Source organism: Tinamus guttatus, unplaced genomic scaffold (genome assembly GCF_059628265.1).
Source record: "Tinamus guttatus ecotype Peru unplaced genomic scaffold, ASM5962826v1 Tinamus_guttatus_pri_ptg000389l, whole genome shotgun sequence".
In the NCBI taxonomy this organism is placed as follows: Eukaryota; Metazoa; Chordata; class Aves; order Tinamiformes; family Tinamidae; genus Tinamus; species Tinamus guttatus.
Genome location: NW_028288923.1, coordinates 1,609,465 through 1,636,269, shown reverse-complemented (window position 1 = coordinate 1,636,269; position 26,805 = coordinate 1,609,465). Strand labels below are relative to the sequence as shown.

General features: G+C 39.8%; 1 protein-coding gene and 1 long non-coding RNA gene across 2 annotated transcripts in view; both read right to left on the bottom strand.

The window, feature by feature from the left end:
* The window catches only part of CDH8 (cadherin 8), a 129,961-nt gene extending 119,170 nt beyond the window's left edge, over window positions 1-10,791 (bottom strand). The window contains exon 1 of the mRNA XM_010227416.2: window positions 10,451-10,791. The gene's annotated coding sequence lies outside the window, so the exon portion shown is untranslated. The remainder of the gene's footprint in view (window positions 1-10,450) is intronic.
* LOC148593462 (uncharacterized) overlaps window positions 1-26,805 on the bottom strand; it is a 624,849-nt gene that overhangs the window by 449,416 nt on the left and 148,628 nt on the right. The window lies entirely within an intron of this gene.

Below are 26,805 nucleotides of genomic sequence, written 5' to 3'. Positions count from 1 at the left end.
CAATTAAGCATGCCAGTAGTTAGTTATAATAAGGAATGATTAATGGCGACAGTAGTTCTCATTTTGCAAAACATGTTGTTGATAGCTTTATGGTGGCTAGTATATCTGAAATAACTAATTTCATTACAATTATTTTAAAATCATCTTGTAGCTTTAAAGATGGACGCTAGAATGCAGTAGATCTCTTACAAGGATTAATAAAACATATAAAAGTAGTTTAATATATAGACTGCTTACTGAGAAGAAGCAAAGTAATATCATAAAAAGCTTTAAAAAATCAGTTTTAGATTTCAAACCACAGAATATCTAGCTGGTGATTACAGTGCTAGTGCATTGAGTTGCACCATGATTTCAGTTTAAAAGATTTTACAGCCAGTCTAGTGTTTCTTCATATAACAGCTATAAAGGGTCATCTTAAGATTTGCAAGGCAACTAATTCTTCATTTTATTTTGCATTTACCTCATCATTCATAGCAGTGAGCCCTCTGGTTTCACTGTTTCATTTGTATCATTCTTTTAGTTTTTAGTTCCTAGAAAACTGTGCTTAAATAAGTTAAAAAAATCAAATAATAATAATAATAATAAAAACTTGCATTGATTTACTTAAAAATACACTAGCAATGACAGACAAAAGTTGAGAGATCTTTGTCTATTTTTTTTTCCAATTCATTTTTTGACATTAAATGTATTCAGCAGACTGACTTCGCACTGCAACACTACCAAGTGGTAAATAATGGCAACGGAGTTCCATTAAAATCTTTCAGATGTTTTTGTTCATAATCTCTACCTTTGACATGCCAATTCATTATAAACAACTACACCTTGCAACACAAGCGGCCTAGAATAATTAGTGCAAGGTGGTTATTTATCAATGAGTTAGAGAATCCCAGCGAGCACTGCAGAGCATGAGGAAGGCAGCCTATCCATTCCGCATGCTTGGGAGCCTGGAAATTCCATTGGACCCACAACATGGGTCCAGAAGAATGAATTTAATTTAATTTCTGCCAGAAATAAAGATCTCTATTCCTACAAAGTAGTTACAGCTGTGGGTAACAGTTTTCATATATGTTAGAAGAAGCACAACCAGGTGCACTCAACAAATATTTATACCCTCTGACTTCCTTCATTCAAGGCGTCCCAAGCAACACTTGGTTTTCTCTTTACACTACCACAGGTTTCCCACAGTTCATGATCAGGTATTGGATTTTCTCTTGTCTATAGAGCTACAAACCTGGAATTCATTTTTATGCCCTGTGTAGGTATTTTGTACCTCTTAACATCTCCTTTGGTAACGTCTTCGTTATTGTTCACATTATGTTTTCTTTTTCTTTCTTTCTTTCTTCTTTTTCTTAGCATTTGTCTCCTTCCTGCTTCCTCCCCACCCCCAAACCCTCAGTTGCTAGAATATCATTCTTGATTTTTTGACTTCCCACTGCTCTTCCTGTCCTTTAAGCTCTATTTTTCTTTAGGTTTCCTTTCACCACTGCAGGTATTGGCTGCACTACCACTTATGCTTCCTAGTCCCATTTCTCAAGGATTCAGACAGGGTTCTTTTCCATCAATAGCAGCGACATGATGCAAAGCTTTCCCACTGTGGGAAGCACAATTATCTTCCCTTCATTGATCCTCTTTTGGCAGCACAGTAAAGCCTTAAGTTTTCAACAGTAAAAACATAAAGTCTTAGCACTCCAATCTTGTAGGAATAATTCCTGTTGATAAGAGAACTGCAATAAGAATTTTAATTTGACATTAAAGCAGAACAAAACAAAAGGTCCATAAGAACAGAACTATCAGGGCATCGTAACTTACAAATAATCTCATCATCTAATAATCTTGTCATCTTCACTCCTCTAACTTACATACTCATCCTTTTTCCAGCATGTATCCATTACATGGTACCTGTACATGATTTGGATAGTGCTATATCAGCATGTTTCTGCTGCAAAGGAATGAGTACTTCTTGCCACCAATAATAACGATTGTTTTTCAATGGATTATTCATTTGTATAAAAACTACCCGCACATGCAAAAATGAAAAAAATAAAAATAAATTCTCCGTGTTCCTGTGAGGTGGGTGAGGGCTGCGGCTGCAGGGGCAGGCGCTGAGGCCGCGTTGGCCGTGCGCGGTGCCACCTCCCCGCGCGCCCTGGCTGGACTGCCCTGCCGCTCGCTGCATGTGCAGTCACTCCCTAACCCAGTTCTGTCACAATGATCTCGTTAACTTAAACTCTCTTAATAGTAAGGTGTTTTTTAAACCAAATCATTTTGACAGAGCTGGGCTAGGCCGTTGCTCACGTTTTTCTTCCATCAACAACAAATTTAATTTAAGAGGTTCTTGCTCCCACCTCCAACAGCCCAGCTGCATGTTTCCACTCATTCTTCTCCCTTCCTATTTTCTTTCTTCACTGTTTGCTATTCCCAAAGATGTGCTACTTGCGAGGAACCACTGTGTACCAGACCAGTGAAAAGTGTTAGATTAAATTAAAACCAAAAAGTTTCAGGAAGTCTTTTTCATTATTTTTTTAGCAAAATTCATTTCACTTCTCCAGTTGACACCACAGGCACGCAGGCAGTTGCAACAGCACAACCAAAGAGTCCATAAACTGGATGGTAGCGACAAAAAGTTTGAAAACAACTGTGCTGCCAAAGAATATGTGAAGTTCAGCTCTCTGCCTTAGAGAGCAGCCACAGAAACAGTTGAGTCAGTGGAAACTGAACTTCTGGAAAAGAGGGAGCGAGCAATTCGGGACAGAAAAGCTACTTAATATAACCACAGCTCTCTGGTGCAGTGATGTTGGTTGATGATGGGGGGTTTGGGGATGGAAATCTCTCCCAGTGGCTCAGCGGCAGCCGAGCTGCAGCCTGATACATTTTTCTGAGCGTGTTCTCAGTCAGAAAGGGAATTTAATGATCCGGAGCGCGAGCAGCGCACAGCGCAGCACAGTGCAGAGGGCTTGGAAATGGCACCGAGCCAGCAAGCCGGATTCTGGGCCATGCGCCTTCTAGTCACAGCCTCAAATCGTAATTATACTTTGTAGCTGCTCTAAATTCCACTGGCTAACGGTGATTTTAAGGGACTGTCATGTCACCTGGAGTTACCGTAACACCGAAAAGCATTATCCACACGGCCTTTCCCGTGGCTAAGCACCTAACACTTCAAAGGAAGGAAAATGAGATGGGAAATGTTATGCTAACCCTCTACTATTGCAGCAGGGCGACATGTACTTGAGGGGTACTTGGTGCTGTCAGGGATATGCACAGGAAAATCCTGCCAATATGAGTGAGAAACAATTGCCCAAGTTTATTGCTATATATTGTGCATGGCCATTTGCCTATGATTGCTTGGAGAATCAACGGCTCTTATCTAAAGAATACTTGTTTCAGCAGCAACGGCAACAGATGCTGCCTCCTTTTATTTTTTATTTTTCCATCTTAGGCGTTCTTCCTAACAGCAATTCCACAAGCAAAGATATGGCACCTTAATTTTTAAGCTTAGTCATGCATTGCAGCTCTTTAGAGTTAGACATCTGAGCAATTCTCTAGATTATTATGTGCATCTTGTGCTCATGTAAAATGCTAAGGGGCTTTTTTTAAACACAGTGTTCACCAGTCCTTGCATCTGACCCACAGCAGTTGGAATTCACATGTTTTTGCCCAGGTAATACAGACATGCAGATATACACACACACACACAGAACTGCAATGGTTTCTCCAGTGTATAGATCTTTGCTATTAAATTAATTCAGCCATCTCTAAGATTATTATTAGCAAAAGGACGTTACTTCAGTTTTGGGGTATGTTTTGGACAGAGAAGTAAAGGGAGGGTTATAAAAGCTATCTTTTCTTTCAGGTAGAAATTCCTCTTCATCAGTTCCCTTACTCCTCTTCCTTACTTATAAAACACTATGGCTTGTTCTGAAGTAGAGATGAGGCTGCTACAAAAACAGATCATTTCACAACAAGATTAATGCTTTCAAATAATGAGAAAACTGCATATCACATTTAAAAACAACTTCTTTAATCAAATAATAATATTGTAACAAGTTGTCCAATATTCTTTATTTGATTTAATATCATAATCTGCAATGTCTACTTTATGTAACTATCTAAAACTTGCATATACTTTTCTGTCAAACATTTCTTTTTAGGAAATCCTATTTTGTTTTATTTTAGTAAGAGAGTATCACGGCCTTCTGATGTCATGGTTATTGACTATCTTATATTTGTATAAACATATATATGATTTTTATGTGCATATATGAATTATTATTGGAATATTTGGGATATTTTTATTATATTTTGATAGCATAATCAACATGAGCACACTTTAAAGTTGCCAGTCCGATACTTGGTATTGCTGGTTATATAAAGGTATCACTCTTTGCAGAAGTACTCTTTACTTCACCAGACCAGTTTATTAAAAAAAATGTATCCTTAAAAGCAATTGTGCTGCTCTTCGCATGTCTAGATAGTTTGCACCGAAGTAATATGACTTGTTTGGTTGCATTTTCTCTACAATGAAATGAGCATTTATAATATTTAATTTTCATATGACAGCTGATACCAAAATATAGGCATTAAGAGAATCACAGATCTAATGTAAAGCAAAAGATACCTACAATCTTCTCTTACAAACAGCTGTACTTAAGAAAAAAAAAGAGAAAGGCTTGTTTTGGGGTGCATGGGAGCTCGACACGCCGTTGATCTGTGCCAGAATGTCAGTTCACTGCACACCGTCGTGCTGAGAAGCCTGTGATTCTCACTCAAAACGGAGAGCGAAAAGAGCCAAAGTCAGTTTGAACAACCAAGGTGGTCCAAAGACTTATAAAAAGACTTATAAAAACAGTCAGATCTGCATTGTTTTTATTCTATGATAAGAGGAAGAAATGAACTGAAGTAATTTTTATTCTCTACAGTCCACTGATTAAAGCGATTTTCCTTTGACTAAAATAGAACTGCATTACCTGCAGATTTAATAGCTTCAGCTCATGCCAATCTCATCTTTCAAACCAATGCTCATTTTTATGAGGGTGTATTACATAATTTGAAGACCTATATCACTTTTAAAGGAGAGTGAAAAAGCAAGTTGTGCACAACATGAAGGGAGCTCATAAAAAGGCAAACAGATTGGCCTGTGACTGAGAATTAGGTGTTAACCATGCTCTGCCTAGGGCATCGTTTATCATGAGAGTTTCAGCAGCTGGGATGTGCTTATCCTGTACTTGCTGAAAAATGTTTAAATATTAATGGAGGACATAAATATCTTGCTTTCTGGGCTTCTTTCTCCTTTCTTTTTTTTTTTTTTGGATATACAACAGATCTTCCATTTTCTTTTCTTTTCCTTTTTTTTCTTTTTAAGAATGTCAGATGTCCTTTACATCATTAAGCAAAATACAGTAAGGAAAAGCCTGCAAACTTTCTGACATGCAATTTAATTAAACTAAAAATATAAAGTCATGACTGATCATAATTTAGTGAAAGCTGTTTAGATTTTCCAGCCATAAATGTTCATGAAGATAAAAACATCTTACAAAGGAAAAAAAGTGTAAACATAACTGAACTTTTCTAACTTCATACACTACTGCTGCAGTAAATACATTCGAGTTTTTGATTACATATAGGAAAACAGAAAAGAAGATTTCTAATTTTGCATCACTAAAGTTAACAGCAGTTTTGTCATTAAATTTAATGAGTTGTTTGAAAAAAGCATGGAGTCCTACAACATGTCCTGAAACTTATTTCTTCTGCAGTTGCCAAGTGCTTTTTTTTTTAATCTAATTTTTGGAAAATCACAAAAAACAAAGCCCACAGACTACAACTTACAATTCAATTAAATTTCAATGACATGAAATACTAAGTTCTGATGATGTTATTTAGAAGGCAAGAATGGCTGATACATTCAGCCCATAAGAGAGATCCACATACGCAATGTTGCTCATTTGCAAAACCTACCTCTGAACTCTTTGCAAAACCACCTCTGAAATCATACATGCATACTGTGTGTATATGTATATGGCTTTGATATTAGAGTGATTTTTGTAAGATGAAATTAAATCAGTGACTGCAAAGGAAATGGACTTAAATGATTATGAGAGTTCCTTAAATTCGGTTAACATTGACTCCTATGAGCAAGGTATTTGGAATGAACCTACATCAAAGCAGAAGGATGAAGCTGGGAAGCAGCGACGGCCATGAGTTACTGCCTTCACTACAGTTCAAGCTCCCACAGCCGGTTAAAAACACCTGAGCAAGGCACACTGAAGCTTGCCTACGATCTAGGCAACATGGGGCACACACTTCTCAGGGAAGGTTTTGCATACTGTGGTCCAAGCCGAGGCGCTCGCTGATCATCCTCAGTTCCACGGGACATATGCTCGCCGCCGTGGTGAATCACTGCTGTGTTAGCACTGCAGCTCATGGGGAAAGGTTACTCTCATGACTAAAGCAAGTAGGAATCAGTGTCTTGCCTAATGCCAGATGCTTTAAATTCTATCTACTGGTACTAAACTGCTTCAGAAGTCAGCTTTCCATCTCAGCTTACATATAATGCTGCAGCTACTACCAGTCCCCAGTATGTTTCGGGAAGAAAATTGTATTAAAAGTTGAAATGCCACTGTGTTGATGCTATTTATTTGGTTGGCAAAATGGAAAATGTGCTGAACAGATTCCAAAACAAAAGGCATACGGGGTCTATCGAAGGGAAAATAAATAAATATTTGAAATCTCTCACTGAAATGTATTTTATTTTGTTCTATTTCTATCTACTGTTCAAATAGTTATGTTCAGAAAGCTATGAAGTGAACCACCTTTTCTATGGCAACAGCACTAAGAAAAATGTTGAGTTTCTATTATCTAATTTAATTCTATTGATGTGATCTTATGGTAGCAATGATGCTTAAAATGTTCCAAGCTCGAAATGCTTTAGCATTTCCCTCCCACTGATAGAATTTGGTTTGTATGATTTTAAAGTCAAGGTTCAAGGAATCTTTCATAAATTTCAGGAATAAAGATGCAAGCCAGGTCTATCCTGTAAGCACAAAATTCTCATTATTAATAGTATATCCAAAAGGCCAGACTCTAATGATGTTTCCTAATGTTTCCATTAGGAAAACAGATCACTAAAGGAATATTGCTGATGAATATGAAATCTTAATGATTGTCAGATATGCTGTACAAAGCTACCTCTTTATATTACATAGGATCAGCAGTTGCTTTCAGTTATAGAGTAATCATAATCATCACTTACAGAGTTGCAGCATCAAGAGCTCACGGTATGCATTTACCTCTCCTTTTTCTTCACAGAAATATTGAGGTCAGTATTTTTTTCTTTTAGAATTCCTCAATTTTTGGAAATGAAACTAATTCTTTGTATCAAGGGTCAAGTAGGCAGGATCCAGGCCCCTAATTCCAATAACTGGCTGAAAAAGACCCCGCTAACCTTTATAGACCACTTAGGTCTTGTAGAAATGACATTTTAAAAGACAAATCCACAAATACACCATTAAAAAATAAAACAGAAAAGAATGAGAAAGTACATCCATGGGTAACAGAGCTAAAAAATTATGCCTCTAACATTGTAGGCATTCCATATACTGGAGATTGGAATTTAATTTTTTTTTTTTTTTGGTCTAAGAAGATTGCTGTTTATGCTAACAGTGATACTGATAAAATACACAGGAGTAAATGAATCAATTTAATAAAGGTGTAATATCATAGGAAATATTTTAGACATTGCATATATCAATCTAAATCAATTTAAAATTGACTGTGGGATGACTGCCCCATTTACAACTCTGGTTTGGGCTTCAGTAACAGAAGTTGATGGGAATGAGTATATTTAGAAAGTATCAAGTGACTGTGTAAGGAGAATTCCATCTCATAAATGAAAAGCTTTTTTGAAGAAGAAGAAAGGTAGCAGAAAAGTAAAAGTCCTACATAAGAGTATTTCTTATTAAAACCAACTGTATTTATTAAACAAACACATATACTTTTATAGATCATTTAATGATGTAAAAAATGTCTAAAGTTACTTTTTTGGCTAGCAGCCTATTCAGTTAAGAAATCGTTCATCTCCGTATCTTAAGAAATTACTTTCAGGAAATATTTGGACCTCCAAGGACACTAAAGGCCCTTGGCTTACAAATAGTCACATGAACTGGAGTTCTTGAAAGCCAAGATACTGTAACTTCTCCAGCAAGAAGGGAGAGTTAAGAAATAGCAGCCCTGGGCAGACAGCAGAAGCTGGTGCTCATCCTGCATTCAGCGAGGAGAGCAATAAGGCTGAAAGGATGAAAACCTTAGACTAGAATATTACATAATAATCAGTTCCCTTCCCAGAGTTTTTCTGTTGCAAATGCTCATACAATTAGGCCAGGAAGTGATACTACAGAGAGCTTTTGTTTTTTTAATGTTATCACATCTTATGAGTGTAAGTTTGATAAATTTCGCAGGTACGCAAAATACTAGCGGCTTTTAGCCACTTGATCATTTTTTTTCAAGACAGATAAAACATACACTGGGTATTTTTTCAGTCTACTGAACATATTTTTTATTTATTTACTAAGAATTCAACTCTGAAATATCCTTGTTCATAACAGTCTGGTATTGAATGTACAGAATAATATCAGCCATCCAAATATTATTATATATTTCTCTTTATCCTTACTGCAAAGAAACTCTTCAAGAACTTACAAAAGAGGATGAGTGAAGTTAAGAGGATTCTTTATGTATAGCTTTGGCAGTTATCAGCTATATTCTTTAATTGAAACTGAAGTGAGCAGCTGCTAGCATCCCTTCTATTAAGCACTAATGTGGTAGATTTGAAACAATAAACAGTTAATGTTATTTGATTTCTTACAATCAGCAGCCCCAAAAACACATCTGGCTGTGATAGGCTCAGAGACAAATGCCTAGCTATTTACGTGCTCATCAAGTTGGCTGTTTAAAAGTGTCACCCTTTATGAAAGTTGCACAAGTATTTATTTCCACATTCAGAAAAAGGGAAGACAGGGCTGCTTGTATGAAAGACAGCGTGTGCATTTGTGAAAGAGAGGAAGAGGGAGGGAGAAGTGAGGATATGGAGTTTGATACCTGTTGGCAACAAGGACAGGTTTGTATAATACCGTGATGTGCCAGTTTGGACGGATTCCATCCTATTTAGTCTGGTGCTGAACGCATGCTGTTTAAACTGAGAGAGATTCATGACATGACTGAGCAGCGAGGAACCACTGAGGAATTCCTGTGTATGTTAAGTGGTGTCACCTTCATGGCGGTAGGCAGTGCCTAAATAAGGATTTGAGTTAATCTCTTCTATAATATCCACAGAGAACCTGCCATCGCGTTCCTGCTCCGAGGCTTTGCAGGGCTGCACACGGATCCAGCGCCTCCCCAGACGAGCGCAGGATCCTTACGGGTCTCATGCTGCCTAGCAGGGATGCTGTCTGGCAGCTCGGGGCTCCGGCTTGGAGGCTGCTACCCAGCACATACCAGCACCAAGCAGAGCGTCAGGACACGCGATTCCTCTAGCCTCACTCCACCACAAGAGGAACGTTTTGTGGAGCAGCTTTAGGGGCTGACGCACTCCTGCCTTTCTCATCTAGGAGCCTCAGTAACGATGCAAGTAACAAGAAATCGGAGGTCTCTCCTTGGAAGTTTCAGCTGGCTGTGTTATCTATTTAGTCAACCAAAGAAAGGGATGGAAAACAACTTGTGGGACAGGGAAGACTCCTGGCTACTCAGCCTAAGATTCATTCTGATCTTGGTTCTAAGAGCAGTATTTCTAGGATACTTTCCTTTCGGGAAGTAGGAAAGAAGGCTCTCGTAGCATTTCCATTTATTTATTTATTTGGAGGCGCAAAGCTTGGGGGGGAGGAATGGAGGTGCTGGATTGGGGGGAGTTCACCCCCCTTGTGGCTCTTCCAGCCTCCTCCTCCCTCATCTACATATCTGGCTGGTGGGTGATTTTTATTCTCAGCACGAAAACTGCAATCTATTTCAATGCATGAATGCAGCCCTGCATCTATTCAACACGGTGAAATAGCCCAGAGATTTATTGTACTAAATAGGAAAACAAGGAGAAGAAACAGATTCTCCAGCCTCAGAAGCAGCTCTCCATGATTCAAAGTCCTCCTAATCCTTTAAAAGAAAAGGAAAGAGGGAAAAAAAAAAAAAAAAAGGTGTTTGTGGGGGAAGCCACACTGCCAAAACCATCCCTCCTCCCAAAGAAAAAAAAAAAATCCTGACTACTATCCCATGACATTTTCATTATCAGAAATTTCAAAAGATCTGACTTAATGAGCCACTACAGCTCAGGCTAATACCCTCTTTATTAATAAGGCAGCCACTCACACAGTGCACCTTGCAGAACGCAGACACTAAGTCATAAAGAAGCCTTCAGAGAGAAAGCCTCTGACAGCGAGACGTAAATAATATTAATAAAATGAATACTCACTCTTCCCAGGACCAAGGAAACAGCTTGCTAACAGCCACTTCACGAATGGATTAAGAGGGTGAGGTAAAAAAATATATCTTAGCCAGTCCCTGTGAATAGACAGGATTCTCCAGCTTTTCTTTTCATGCTTTTTGAGGTTGCTGATGCTAGCGGAGATGCTGGTTATTTAGCGTCTCAGGTTTCTGCGCCTGCATGCTAAAGTGCAGTTATTAATTTCTCCCTTCGCACATATCGCGGGCAGCAGCACGTCTCCGGGAAAGCGGGGATATTCCAAATAAATCCACTAATTCCAGCTCCGAGCGCTCCAACGTGCCTGCCTGCCAAATGTAACTGTGAAGTGATGTGGAAAAGTGAGCCGGGAGCCTCCCCTGACAGCTCTTATTGGGCTGATCTCGGAGGCAGGTCTAGCGCTTGGAAATTCATGTAAGCAGTTTTGGGTGCCCCCCCGCGCGCCCGCCCGCCCTCCCCTCCCGCTCCAGCCGGGCGAGCGCACAACTTTTCCGCGGCCGCGGAGCCGCCCGCAGCCCCGGGCCGGGGCATTTCCCGCGGCGCGCGGGGAGGCCGCGGGGGCGGGCGCGGAGGCGGCAGGAGCCGGGCGGCAGCGAGGCGAGGGGCCGGCGGGCGGCGCGGCCCAGCGCGGTTAGAGGGGCCGGGGGGAGCGGCGCGGGGCGGCCGGGGCAGGGGGCGCGCGGGCGGCGGTTGGCCCTGAGGTGACGGGGGCGACTCCCGCCGGGGAGAGGCGCGGGATGCGGCGCGAGGGCAAGATGGGGGTCGGGGGGCACGAGGCGGCTGCTCGCGTCCCTGAGGAAACCCTCGGGAGGGAGACCGGGCATGCGGCGGGAAGGGCTGCTGAAAAACCCTTCCCGGCCCCCCGGAGAGCGGGGATACCTGCAGGCTCGGAGTCTCCCGCGCTCCTCCAAGCCGAGCAAGGGGATGCTAGAGCAAGAGCCTGAGGCAGGACACGCTCAGCGCAGCCGGGAGCGCTCTGCACGGCAGGAGAGGGCTCAAGGGCAAGGGGAGCGCAGCCAAGGCGACCTCCAACACCGGGTGCCCCCGCTCCTCCTCGTGAGCGCCCGCGTTGCTGCCGTGCGTGGAGCCCCGTCTCGCCCAGCGCGGGCAAGGGACGAAGAGGCAGCGCGCGGAGCGTCCTCAGCCGCTCCCACCCAGAGCTGAAGGTTGTGCAGCCCTTGCGAGGAGCAGCGGGGCGCGAGGCAGGGCCGCGCGCGGTGCCCACAACACGTCCAAGGCCAGCATGGGGAGAGACGAGTCTTAGCACACGTCACTCGAGTTCCCTTATGGGGCGTGCGTGTCTCTTAACACATAAAGTGTTTGATATTTAATAGTTACACTACTTTAATGGCTCTAAATGTTGACATCACCTATTTTTTTCAGGATCTTTGCACAATTCTTAGTAAATGTTACAGGACTTGAAAATACAGATGACACTTAAAATGGAGGGCTGGTTCAACACGGATAGTGCTGTAGAAGCAAGTTCACTCACTTCTGCAATACTTCCATGCCTTTCCTTGGCCAGGTACCTTATGTCATGTTTAAGGCAGTGTGATTCTGTGTGACTTATACTGGGTTGTTGCCTTTTAGTTCTGCACTATTTTTATTGACTGGTCCTCTTAAACTCAATCCTAAAATCTGAGAACCTATTAACCTTAAGCAACATGGAAGAAGATGTCTTCAAGTCCTATCTACAGCAAGAGAAAGAAGATAATGGACCATGATATTCCTCAGTTCAGAAGGAATAGCTTAGTTTCATGATTAGTCTTTTTCATGCTGATGGTGTGTGTGCACAAAAGAGCAGCACATCTACAAGTTTATGTGCCTTTTTTTTTTTTTTTTTTATAAAATGCAATAGTCCCTAGCAAGTTATTTCAGGTACAAGTGCATTCTTCCTTGCACAAATGTTTCATTCTGAAAAGCTTTAACCTTATCAGCAGGTAGGAAAATGCACCTGGAATTTTGACATTTTTCAAGGGCAACAAGGAGGCACCTAAATACGGTGTTTCTTTGCTTCCCTAAGCCCTAACATTTAGTTTCCAAGCTGTGAGCCCAGGGTGATTCATTGGAGAAGTATGGATATTTTATACAATATTTATTTGATGAAGCAGACAGAGAGCCTTGAGGGAAATACGAAACACTTTGCAGTGCAATAGATAATATCAGAATGTGGCTTTCCTTTATCTGGAGTTGCATTGACATAGAGGGTTATTTTTCTCCCTCACCCTTGCACCAACTGAACACTATGAGAATAGAGATGGTGTCACATTGATAGACAAGGATGGTTAGTCTGTCTTTATTCTTGGGCATTAATGACAGCTCCTGGGTATGAATTTTAAGTTTATAAACAAGAGGACTTGCACATCATATGTTTTTATTTCTATTGAAAAATAACTGAAGGAAGCAACCGAGCACAAAAACTGTGACTAATTAGAGTGGGTTAGACCCCTTGCATCTGTTCTTTGAACATGTGTATAGCAGGAAAGCCAATGGTACCTTTAAAGTTTTATTGAGCTCCGCTGAACCTGGTGTCAATGATGTTTAGAGGGATATTTCTAAGTACAACTTAGGAGTTTAGTTTTAGTTTTGATTCTAACCTTTGCCTTTTGACAATTGTTCTAAGTGACCTTTCTTTAAATTGGGAATTACTGGGGCAAATGCTGTACTCTTTGATCCTCAAACTATGGTCTAAGAGGGTGGTATCTGTCTTGTTAAAATGGATTCCCTTTGGATTCCCTTTCTGGAAAGTGTTTCAGATGAAATAAGTCTCAACAGGAAAGACCATGTGGCTTCATATTTAATTTAAAAATAATCTTGGCAAAGTTTTTTTTTCAAATTTTCTACATCTTATCCAAACTAATTAATTCCTAGTAATATCATAGAGCACTGTTGATTATGACAACTAAAAATTAGTGCATTAAAAATATTCAAGAGGAAATATCTTCCTTATAATATGTGTTGATCTCCTGAATGGTCATTTCATTTTGTAAGCAAAAGGCTCTGATTCTAATTGAAATGGCATAAAGACTTTTAGTTTAATAACAGTACTGAAGAAAAAAAAAAAGTGAAATGTAGTGTAGTACAAGTATCTCTTTTCTATTTTTGTATATATATATATACTCTGTTTATCAGTATTACAAGCAGTGTAATAAACCATTTTCTGGAGATGCATTGCTCAGCACCACTTTAAAATAAAAGTAACTTCAAATGAGCTTTTAAGGGACAACTCAATCACAACAGAGCTTTACACAGGCTGCTGCTGATCTAAATACTTAGCATCGTGTCATTTAAAAAACAACTCAAAAGTCAGCAACTTAAAGAGGGTAAACAGAGCAGAATGAAAGGAAGCATACTTGGAAAAGAAATAAACGTGTTAATTCCTTATATTCAGATTTTATTACATCAGATCATCTAGTAGCAAGATACTTCCCTCGAAGTATTAGTATTCAAATTTATGTTTTAGTATGCTATGGAAGATATGATCTCTGAAGTTAGTCAGTCCAGTGTGAATTATTTAGTTATGGTAAAATTTGAAATTACTGCATTCAACAGTTTGCAAAACCTTCTACTGGCATGCCACTTCAAAATAACAATGTAAAATTAGTAACTGCTCTGAAGGCCACTAAAGCGAACATAGAGAACAGTGGTGCATCCCACTATTATTCTGTTAAAGCCTGTTACCAATTTGCTAGGCCAGTAAAAAAACATAATTACCTGTAGCACATAGTTCCTTATCACCTTCTTGCCACCTTCAAAACCTGCTTGTATGCAGTAATCACAGGTTGGTTATCATGAGAAGTAATGTTCCCTAGGGCTTGGGAAGCTGCTGAAGACGTCTGTAACTTGGAAAAGTTCCATTATATAATGCTTACAATTGATACTATAGACTAAAACAAAAGAAATGACTCATGAGGTAAGGGCTGTGCGTGTATACATGTATATACACACATGTATATATGTGCACATATATACACACACACTTTTCTACTGCTAGAAATTCAGGGCTTCATTTAAACAAAAAAACTGGAACCGGACTTTGGTTGCAAACTTATGTGAGAAGTTTGCAAAGAACCGTACTTTCAAAATGGCCACATATTTTCTGTTTTTAATAGAGATCAAAAATGGTTCAAATTCAACACAGCAGAAAGCTTGAAAAACAAAGAACAGACTGTACAGCAACAGCATCCATATGTAACAAATGGATTCTCAGTCACCGAAAGGTATTCACTTGGCAGTCTAGCCTTCTGTCAGACATCTAATCAAAATCCACCCCCTGTTACTGAACACACGGGAAGAAAGAATGCATTGATTTTGAATAAGTTGCTTTTTGCCTCAATTGGACAGTCACATCCTTATATCCATGTGAATTCCGTTTGCAACCCATGGAATATCAAACAGAAACAAAGGTTTAATACAATAGCAGCACTGGGGCGTTGGATCCCTCAACGAACACTTTTCTCTTCCCAAAATTACTCCATTTAGTAAAATAAAACATAACTAGTTCTGGACCCCCTCCACTGCCTAGAGATTTTAAAGTATAAAAACCACAACTACTAATTTGTGCACCATATGTGCCAGTGATATTACAAAATGCATAAAAATAACAACACATTATCAAGTTTTATTATACCTTAGATACTGTTTGCAATTTTGATTAGTTGCTGTCAGGTTGACTATTAGGAAAACAGATATTTGTTTTGTACAAACACTAAGATAAAGTCAAAAAAAAATCATCAAGCAAGGCAATCAACTGTTATATTTTTTGTACACTAATGTTCTGGAAATAATTTGAAAAGCTAATCTTTTGCACTTAGTTTCCAAAATGCCTTGCATATACAGGTAACTGGATCAGTTGTAGGAGCTGTGGAAATATTTTTGCTCTACTTCAAGTGCCCTCTAGTGTGCAGTAACTAAGCAGGTTAAAAATCTTAAATTTTTTTTTCTTCTTAATAGTCTCTCTAAATCCCAAAGTAATGTGTAACACTGCTCTGCTTCTCAGGGGAAAGGGAAGCTCAATGTTCACTGCATTAATTGTGTGCATATAAATGATTTCTCTGCTCTATGTAAAGTCAAGTAACCCCCTTTGCTGTCAAGTTTTTATTCGCACAGATAACAGTGAAATACAGCCCAATATTTTTTTCTACCATTCTGCTAAAGTTTACAGTGTTATCAGAGTCAAAATAACTTAAATCCTCTCTATCTCTAAAAGGAAATTAAATTATTAATCAGCAAAATATTACCCTAAAGCAAAATTAAAGACAGAAACACCTAAAGTTATTACTATTTTTGTAAGTGGTATACACACCAATAGTCCTAGCTTTGAAAGTTATTTTTAGGTGTCCCAGATGAAAGACATTCTCTAATACCCTGTGATTTGTGAAAAAATGGAAATATTGTTTTACCTTGAGAAATATATCTCATTTTTATTATCAAATGGATGAATAATTCCATAACAGAAGTTTTTATTTCCAGCAGAGAGTGTGGATATATATTCTATATGAATATAAACAAAAAAGTAGAGGTGCATATATGTAGCAAGTTACACATGCTCTCATCTGTTCTTAGCAACAGCCTTGCTCTGTCCTTGTGTTATGCTGATACGCTTGGTCAAAATACTGAAATTACTTGGCTGGACAAGTTGTGTCATGTCAGGCAGTGACAGGAACTATGTACAATTCTTTCTCCCTGCAGGAGACGATGCTTGCAGCCAGTTTTAGCTGTTTAACTGCTACATCAGCAGGACAGAGGAGAAGGATGAGACAAGAGATGAAGGGGAAGACAGGAAGAGGAGTTGGGAGAAAAGGGGGAAGTTACCAGGTGCAGCTGTGAGAACAGAGTTTACTGCAAGAGTACCTTGCTTATAAGATCATCTATGAGGAGAGGCTGGGGGAGCTGGACCTGTTCACCCTGGAGAAGAGAAGGCTGAGAGGGGACCTGAGCAGTGTCTATAAGTACCTCTCTGTAAGTACCTCAAGGGAGGCAGTGAGGAGGATGGTGCTGGCCTCTTTTCAGTGGTGGCCACCGACAGAACTAGAGGTAATGGCCACACACTGAAACACCAAAAGTTCCGCATGAACTTAAGGAAAAATTTCTTAACAGTGAGGGTGACAGAGCACTGGAACAGGCTGCTCAGAGAGGTTGTGGAGTCTCCTTCTCTGGAGATCTTCAAAACTCGCTTGGACGCAGTCCTGTGCCACGTGCTCTAGGTGACCCTGCGTGTGCAGGGGGTTGGACTAGATGAGCTCTAGAGGTCCCTTCCAACCTCAACCATTCTGTGATTCTATGATATTGATTTGAAAAAGCAGACTAGCACTTGAAGTTCTGTACTGCATAAATGAGTTAATATTTAGGGTAAACCCAGTCAGACATTTTTCTTTCATTTCATGTTTTGCTGTGGTTTGACTTCAGTACCAGTTAATCACTTTCAAGCAGGATTTACCATAAAATTCCATGACAAGAGCAAGCTGAAGCATACTCTCTAAATAAAACAAAAATTTAATGGACTTCTAACTGAAAAGTAATGTAAAAAGGATGGGTGGATCCCAGGAGGGATGTAACCTTCACTTGTAATAGGGATATGCTACAAGGTGAGAGAGCCGAGTCGTGCGTGTTGTAGAATCAGTAGAGCTTCCTCCAAGGGGAAGGAGCAGCCAACCTCCAGGGAGCGGCTGGCGACTCCCTGTGTTTAAAGTCCTCGGGCTGTGGCTGCAAAGCCGAGTGCTGGGAGGAGCTGCCCCCCGTTTCCTGCCCGCGAGCTGAGTGCTCCCTGCTTGGCATCCACACAGCTTCCACACAAGGCTAAATGACTAGAAGCCTGAGCATCGCAGGACTTGTTTTTTAAATGTTTAGAGCCTCTTTAAATTTATCTTAGTGGCCACACTGTACCTGCACAGTTATGAAGCAGTCATGAAGCAAGCAGCTAGATGTATTCCAGCAACAGCACCAGAAAAGACAGTCTCAAACTTTGGCATGATTGCAGGACTTGTGCTTTTCTTTCAGGGCTAAGTGTGGCTTAGTGGTGGTTTGGAAAAATAAACTGTGAGCCCCTTCCCAGTGAAGGGAGTGGAACGTCTCTCATATGAACAAAGTCTGAGAGAGCTGGCCTGGTTTAGCTTGGAGAAGAGAAGACTTGCGGTAGGAGGGCCACACACTTATCAATGTGGATAAGTATCTGACAGCAGGAGGGACACACAGTTATCAATGTGTATCAACATCTGACTGCAGGGTGGAGAGAAGTTGGAGGCAGATTCTTCTCATCGGTGCCCAGTCACAGGGCACGAGGCAGCAGGCAGTGACTGAAACATTCAGAACTTGACTGGAAACGGTCCTGGGCAACCCACTCTAGCTCATCCTGCTTGGGACGGGGAGGTGGAGGAAGAGAGAGACACAGATGATCTCCATAGGTGCCTTCCAACCTCAACCATTCTGTGAACTGTATTTGTTGCATCAGACTGTGTTACAGCAGGGCTAACTGCTAAAAAGCTCTTCAGTGTTGAGGTTGTATTTTCTTACCATAAAAGCCCAAATTTTGGCTAGTAGTCCATACTATATTTGATTTCCCATTCAGAACATGTTCACAGATTAGAAGCATATACTTAAAGTATTTTCTCCAGAGATTGTTTTGTTTCTCCATAGAATTAAGAAGGCAAGTCAATAAAATGCCCATAAATGCCCATAATTTTCTTTTCCTCAATGACTACTGACATCATTATTTGGCAGACTGATCTTAAAAAGATTAAGAAGTAATGCTGTGGTAAAATAAAACATCCATTTCCCGAAAAAAAATATTTTCTAGTGCATGTGTAACAAATATCACTAATGAAGAAGAATATAAATCATTTAAATCCCTTGGACTGAATGCTGAAGTACTTTTCAGTAAGTAGCTAAAACTGCAAAGCACAGAGAAAGAATCATTTCACTGAAAAGATCTAGTTTTAATGCCAGTAATTTAGTGGATCAAATAAATACTTCCTGAAATATGTATTCTGCAGTCATTTTGGAACGCTAAAAGGTGTTGTTTGTTGTTAAATAGTAGTAAAATCAAGTAAATAAAACAGGTATGTGAGAATGAGGTGCTGCAATTACGTACCCCTACAGGAAACGTGAAAATGATCAGACCGCGGCTGCTTTTACTTCTTTGCTGATGCTCAGATTCTCGTAACCTCTTCAAAGCAAGAACCCTGAGCAGGAGGCAGCGTTCCCCAGGAGCTGCTCGTGTCCAACGAGCCAAGTGCAGCAGAACTAAGGGAAGAGGGAAGAGCAGGGCCTGATTCACTATTGTGCTTTTCCTCTAATTTCAGCTTAACACAGGAGTAACCCTGTGGCAAAAGGCGGCCCATATTTTTATTTAAATTAAAATCTCTAATATTCATCAAATATTTATATGAATATATAACAAATAACCGTGGCAAACATTGCATAATAAAGATGAAAGAGAAATTAACCTTGTGAATTTTTAAGCTGAAGAATAAAGACCATTACATTAATATGACTTAATTATATCATTAAATATTTAATACTATGTCTTCTAATAAATGTTGTTTTTGTTTAACATATTTCATTTTTATCTATTGCTTTCGGAAAACTCTAAGATATGAACAAAAGCCAGCAGAGGGTTAGCAGCCCTCTTAGCAATGTTTCTTATAGCCTTGCAAGTACAGATAAGGTGAGAAGGGAGCCATAGGTTACCTCCTCAAGACAAGGTCAACCTTCAGGGCAGAACAAACTCTTCTTCCACAGGCCTCAACTCCCTGCCTCAAGGGCTGTGCCTTATTCAATTATTACCTCCTTTCCCTAGCAGCACCTTGGCTACATCATGGTGATGAAATAAGCAGAGCTCATTGCCATCCATGCTTCTAGCCTACCATTCAACATCTAACCCTGTGGGAAGGGTAGAGGACAGTGTTCAGTCACTAACTTCTATCTCTGCACTGACCAGTCCTCCCTGCTGTGGCTGGCAGAACATAGGTACAAGAACAACTGAAAACTTATCAAGAAATCTCCAGGAAAGGCAGTATCTTTCAAGCAAAAGAAAGGGTCATTTTACTTACAAGTTGGTGGGTTTGGTGGGTACAAACTTTGCAAAGAAAACTTGTCCACCCCATCACCCCTTGGCCATATTACAATTTCTTTCCCTTACCTCAATTAGTCTCTGTGTGTAGTCAACACACACCAAATTGAATACAGTTCTGCCAGGAAGTTTTAATGTCTCCTTATACCTATGGCACCTCAAAATAAAACACGTGTCTCTGGCATACTGCACTTGTTCTTTCTGCCTTCGCAGCATATATACACCATGTACCCAAACAGCCTGCACGTCTCATCTCTTCATTGAAAAAATGTTGCGTGGAACTTGCAGAAAAACTGATTAAAGTCAACTGCAAACACCGGCATATCAAATCCAACTCATTAACGTTTTGGAGTTAGCACAAACAGGCTACAATTTAATGACCCTGTAGTGGAAATTCTCTTCATTTGCAAACACATAAATACGATGCCCTGTCCACTTAGCTATTGTGCTTTCAGCCAAGCGATTCTTTCTGTTTACCACAGTAATGCTTTTTTTGTTGTTGTTGTTATCCTCTGTAAAAAATTATTTGTTTCTTCATTTTTGTAATATTCTTTTGACTTGTCTACTGTAGATTGTGTTTTCCTGTTATGATTGTCTTCCTACTATTCCTCACTGTTCTCCACTCATCTATCCGTCATCACCCATATTGTAATTACAGAAATGTTATTTTCTAGTAGATAGATGTATAAGGTTACTTGCAGAAGTACTTCCATTATACAGTGCAGATACTGTGCAGAATATTAAAGAATCATATGAATCAACTGCTAGTAGAAGAATATTCCTGAGAGTTATCAAAAAAAGATTGGTCTGAGTGCGATTTGCTTGGTTACACATTGGACATCTGTCAACTAAAACTAAGTAACATTTTTGTTTGGCAGCTCAGAGTATGGTGCAGATGTAAACTCTTCTAATTAAAATGCATGATACCACTAATGGAAACAGGTACAAATACACATTCCATTTTGCATACCTGACAGTCACACTTTTGGCATTCTCCTTCAAATGTGCAAGTAAAACATAATAATTAAAGGGAAATAAGCCCTAAGCTTTATCTTCAGTACCCTTCTAGTAAACTACTTCCTGGAAATATGGTATCAAATTAGTTGGAATAGTTAAAGGAAAGCAAGTTCTTCAGCAGCATCATATCCTGCTACGTTATTTAACTAAGGCTCAAGAGGCCGCAGAATCACCATGTAAACTTCCCCTAGTGTTATATTTTAACAAAACTTATATTTTTCAAAGTAAAGCATTTGCTATATACATGAGCACAAACACAGAGGAGGAAGCATACTCACACTCACACACATATATATGTATATATATATATACACACGCATATAGACTGCCTATAGTACAGGTGCTTGCCGTGCTCAGTATATTGGTGGATCACTTCTGCAAAGTCCCCTACACGGCCCTCCCTGGGCGGAGGACGGGCTGTATCACTCACTCGATAGTTTGCTCCAGATGTGTTTGGATGGGTGCATGGTTTTTCACACAAAGCGCTCTATTAAAGTGCCTTCAGACAGACTTTTAGTCTCCACGATACAGTTCACTGCACACCCTCACCCTGAGTTGTCTCATATATAATTTAAATGTTTAATGCAAAGTAAAGCTAATGTTAACAATACATATTTTTGAAGACTGACAGTATAATGCTTTATTTCCTAAAGGAATAACTGGAGTGATCCATAAGCAAATATAAACTCAAGTAACACTGTCTGAACAGATATAAATTGTGCTCATCCTTGAGAAATCTGAGAGTGGATGCATCCTTTCTTCCTCCTCAGCCAGGCAAAGTGCGATTTACTGTGTGGTTTTCTTTCAGATGAGGTATTAAAAGCTACAGTGCACTCCACTCTATATTAGTATTAATGATACCTTGGAACGGTGGTGTCTTTGATAAGTATCCTGCATTACTGAATGATGGCTCTTTCTAGCCTAGAAAGATACTCCGTCTTAACAAATTCACGTGTGCAGAGAGTGGAAGCCCCTAGAATATTCTGAAGTTGTGGATTCTAAATGTAAAATAACATATCACCATATCATTCAAGTTGAGATAGTAAGACCCTTTAAGATTACCCTAAACTTTTCTTGCCTGTGCAGGAAATTATTAGATATTATCCTAGCTTATTTCATGAGATTTTTATTGCTATTCATCCCTAGAGTTAGTGAATGGAATCCATGCAAGTAAGAGTAGGGGCAGCAAAATCACCTTTCAGTATATTCTCTTATGTACCTGCTGTGAGGACCCAAAATTCATTTATGTCACTCATAAGCAGTAATTCTGGTAAATGCACGACTTTCTGCATGGCAAAAAAATGCGCATACGGTAACATTCTGCACAAAAGGATTTAGGAAAGTGGAATTATCTATGAAAGAGAAAAAGAGAACTCAGAGAATCTTTAGCATGTCTTTCCCTTAACCTGTGTTACAGCCTCCTGTATATAATAAGTGTATGTTACATAAACAGCACAACTTCCAATCCAGTTCCACATTTTCTCGTCCATTTCTTTTACGATACTAGTAATACTTAAAATAGTTTTTCACAAGAGCAGAGTCATGTCCTGCAACAAGCTTCTAACTGCAGCATCTGAAGTGTGAGCAGCGGATACAAGAGGTTGGAGACAAAGGAGAAAAAGATTTCCTAGGGAGATGGGAAAAGTGGTGGTTGTTCGGAACTGAAAGCTGCAACTTGGCTGCGCAGTGATCAGAGTGATCGGTGCCATTTCTAGTGCAGGACTCTTCACTCTGCAAAACCATCTCTGCGCTAGCGCCGAGCGTCAGTGATCCTGACAATCCGCACGGAGACAGCGGGACCAGACGGGAGCGAGGGCTGAACTCCTCAGTCTCGGGAGCAGCCTCTCGAGGTCAGGCTGGAGAAACACTGGCAGGGCAACATGAGAAACCCTCCCTGCTGCTGCCCACGCTGAACCCGGGCTATGAATAGAGAACTTCATTCTCGAGGCTTGTCAATCTGTCACCATGAAAAAAATGGAAAAGAAAATTAAAAGGTTATGATGTTATCTTCTCCAAAAATAGGACTGCAGTCATCCCGGAGGAGTGCTGTGCTTGGATGTTTTCAGTCAGGCTCTGAAGTCTGCCGACATCTCCCCACTGTCCCCGGTACTGAGCTTCCTTTTGGTGCTGCTAAAGGTCACCACGCATCAGAGGGAATACCTCTATTTTCATGACTAAAAGAGATCCTCAGGTTTAATATGGAAGAAGAAAGAACTGAAACAATCTTTTTGTTTCTCTTTGCTGTTGTTGACAACAGTAAAACACTAGTGCCCCTTTCATTAGCCAGTTCTCTCTTAAGCCTATCTGCAAAGACCAAAGGCTAGTGCCTGCCCTGAGGCTGCTGCCCACTGAACTGAGCACACAGCCAGGTCTCTGCAGTTCTGAGCAAGCATGGAAAACACAGAAGAAAAGAACACATAGAAATCAACAAAAAGAAAATAAATACAATGATTTATAAATCCTGATTTTTAACTTGCAAGAGCGAAAAAAAGCCAGTGAATGCCACTAGCCACTTTAAATTGGAAGATGGTCTGGTTTGAAAGCAGAATAAAGAACTGAGGACAGTTCCCAGGGCAAAGCAGAAGACAGTGAGGTGTGATCCCTCAGGGCGCTGAACGCCACACAGCCCTGGCTGAGCACAGGGCGCTCAGCACTTCTGCGGGTCAAGCCTTTGCACTTTGGCATTCGTGATTCAGGCTCTCTCTAGATTAGGATTGATCTCCCCTGTCTCTGCATGCAAGACAAGAATTTTTAACCTTGAAATTATCATCCAAACTTGGAATACAGCCAAAATAGCAAAGGCTGAATCCCCTTGAGATGCAAGACAAAAAGCAACAAAAAAACAAGTCACCAACTACTGAGGTCAGTATTGATGCATTGAATAGGAGCAGTGACTGTTGATATAGCAGGAAGTTGCATATGCAATTTGACTTTTATCCAAAAACTAAAAGCAAGTATAATTATTTTTTCTTGAAATGAAGCATTGCATTTGTCTTTTTAAAAGCAGACATTCTGAGGACATTTTAATATCCTTTTGGACTTAAACATGCACAAAGACTTGTTTGAAAATAGTGCATTACAGGAGACAACTTTTTAAATCCATGCCAATACAATAATCTTTACCATCCCTCTGCATGGGAAGAGAAGGAGTTGCCAGCACCTTGGAAGCAGCACGCTGTACTAAAGTCAGGAATGGCACCCAAAGACTCTCTAGAAGGAGGGATAATCTAAGTGGCCAGCTTTTATGTTCCATTGCAAAACAAATGAATTTGTGATGTTGGGGATCTGTTTTTGCTTCAGGGGAGTCAATATTTTGAATTCAAACTAATAAACTCAAGCAAGCCAAAGAACCTGTGCTTCCTCAGAAACATCCAACTCTTTCAAGTTCACCGAAACTGAAGAAAACAAAGACCACAGAATGATACTTCAAAGTTCCGTGCTTAAGCACAGTTCATGGCAGTGGGTTCACTGTATGAGATCCCCTGATTTATAACAGCCCAGCAGACACCAGGGCAGATGCCACACTAGAAGAGGCCTCAAAAGCCCAGCAGATAAATCTGAAGTTCCAGACATTGAAACATTAGGCCTAAATTTCAGTCTAAAATTCTGAAAAGCAGATGAAATAGGAAACCCAAGATAAAATATATGTTGTAATAGCTGAGAAAAAAAAAAAAAGAGGTTCAACCTGGGAGAAATACTGTATAAGTAGGAATACGCAGAGAAGCAAGTGCCTTGAAGGGAAGTGTGAGGAAGTTGATTGCTCTATCAGTGACTACGCTGGTTATACAGTCCCACTACCAGGAATGCATTTTATTATCTAATATTTATTACTTCTGACAGTCACAGGTGTTCCTACTTCAAAAAGATTACAGCAAATACCCCTAACTGTGTGACATCTGGACACTGTCATCGCACTAACAAGAGGTAGCTTTTGCCACTAGGCGCTGCGCTGGCAGAAGTGGTTTTACTGCCATTGTTCATTTCCTTCCCTGTTAAAATGCAAAACACTGGCTTGTACCTACAACTAGACATAAGACATAGGCACGTTCTTTGCTAAATCCTTATATACTGTTAGCACAACCAAAGAACCACTCAACGGGGAGATGTTTCCCTTGGTGCAAGTCTGCGCCAGGCCTCCCTGCAGGACACGGCAAAGGCAGAGGTCACTCATCCACCACCAGCAAATCGGGAGGGAACACGATGGAAGACACATCCGAGGATTTTTGCAGGAGGGTTTTATGACTTGTGTTCCATTATCCCTTGATAAAGGAAACTAGCATATGCTAATACTAAAAAATCTCAAAAAGCTATACTAAAAATATATGTTAGCAAAAGGAATCTGTATCTCAAGTGGGACAGTCATCTAATAGGTATTGTGTTTTACTGTTAGCTGGGAGAACAACATGCCTAAAATCTTGCAAAATCCAGACCGATCTCAACAAGCTCAAGTGAGTACAACACAACAAAACAGTATTAAATCATCAGAAAATTATAGGAGAAAGTTTAACTAGAAACATTAGTTCGCATATTACTCAAAGTTTTATGTAGGTATTTTTAAAATGTTAGCATCAAGAAGTCTGCAAAATAGCACAGACCTAGAAAAAAAAGTCTGATTTTACATTATGTATTAATATCAATCTATGTCAGATTAGACAACCTACACTCATGGGAAAGCAAATTTATCTATTTATCTGTAATTTCTGGTGCATTTTTTTAACTTCAATTCTATAGGAAGTTAAAACCTATCACTTGCATAATGGCACCAATGCTAAAAATTAAAGGCTTTGAGTAATGCCTAGCATACACCTTAGCCATATTTTAAACTTTTAGAAAATAATTCATTTTTGGCAGATCTGACAAGTTCACAACTTTTGATCAAGCCTTGCATTATGTGTCATCATGTGTCATCAGTATTCTTTTGTTCATCCCATACCTATCAGTTTGATTCATCAAAACTAGGACTGTTTAATATGTGGAGAAGTTTGGCATGTTGTGTGGGTCATTTATGGAAATCAAGATGATTTAGCATTAATATACATAAAAATGACTAGAAATTATGCATCGCAAATCCAGATCAGTTTGGGCTTTTAAAACTGCGCTGTATAATACAAAGCATTCTCTCATTGAGGGACAGAAAAATTCAGGTGGAAAAAAAATGTAATTACAAAATGGAAATCTGGCAAAGTTGAAGCTACGTGGTATATTAATGTTATTCTCATCACAGCAGGATATTGGTAAATAAGACTTACATCTATGAATATTAATTTCAAATTTAAAAACTAATATTTCTGCTTCAAATGCAGATGTCTGTGTGTTTCTGGTTTCTGCTAACATTTTCTGCAGAGCTGTAACATAACTGACAATCATTTCCTACCTAGAAGGGTGAAGCAAAGAATAGTCATTACATTAGGTGAAAAGAAATGAAAACACTATTTTTATGCCTTGGAACTGCTGATAAAAAAGATGTTTGGAAAACAAGTGTCTTCTCAGTGTAGTTAGGGCCATCAGACTCTGTCCTTCAGGATGGGGATCTCTGCAGAAAGAACAGTGACTGTTCTGAGACTCTGAATATCACAAACATGGGAGAAGCTAAGCTGACTCTTCAAAGAATTTATGATATTTTGAGTTTTTTATGGGATCACCGCCCACTGCGCGTTGTGTGCTAATGGCAACAATATATCCACATTGGAACAAATCTGTGCTTCGAGAGTAGGTCTTTTTTTTTTTTAATTATTTTTATAGCTCAAGTGTATCTTTTGCATTCAAATTGAGACATATCCACACTACCTGCACTTGCATAGTTCAAATATAAGCCTATTGCTCCCTTTAGCACAATATTTGTTACTGTTTGTGCCTGAGTTTCCCCATTTTGTGATTCAGTTGCAGATTTGTGTGCAGCTATGAACCAGCACAAAATGAACACAAATTCTGGCCTTCCACTCCACAATCACATGAGAACTCCGCATTTATGAAGATTTTCTGAAAGCATGGACTGAACTCGGAGAAAAGCCAGACCACTATACTCCACTTGGACTATTTGCATAACATTCATTTTGTTTTCTTGTTTTTCCTTCTCAAAACAGTTGAGTTTCCCCCCAACCTTCCCCCTGGCCTGCTCTGAATTTCCATCTTGGTCCTTAGCTCCCTGTAGCATTAATAATTTGCAATTGGAAAGGGCCATGAAAACAAAAAGCCAAAACAAGCCCATTAAATCAGACTAGTGACGTTATCTCTCTGTCCCACATAATTGCCTCTTCCA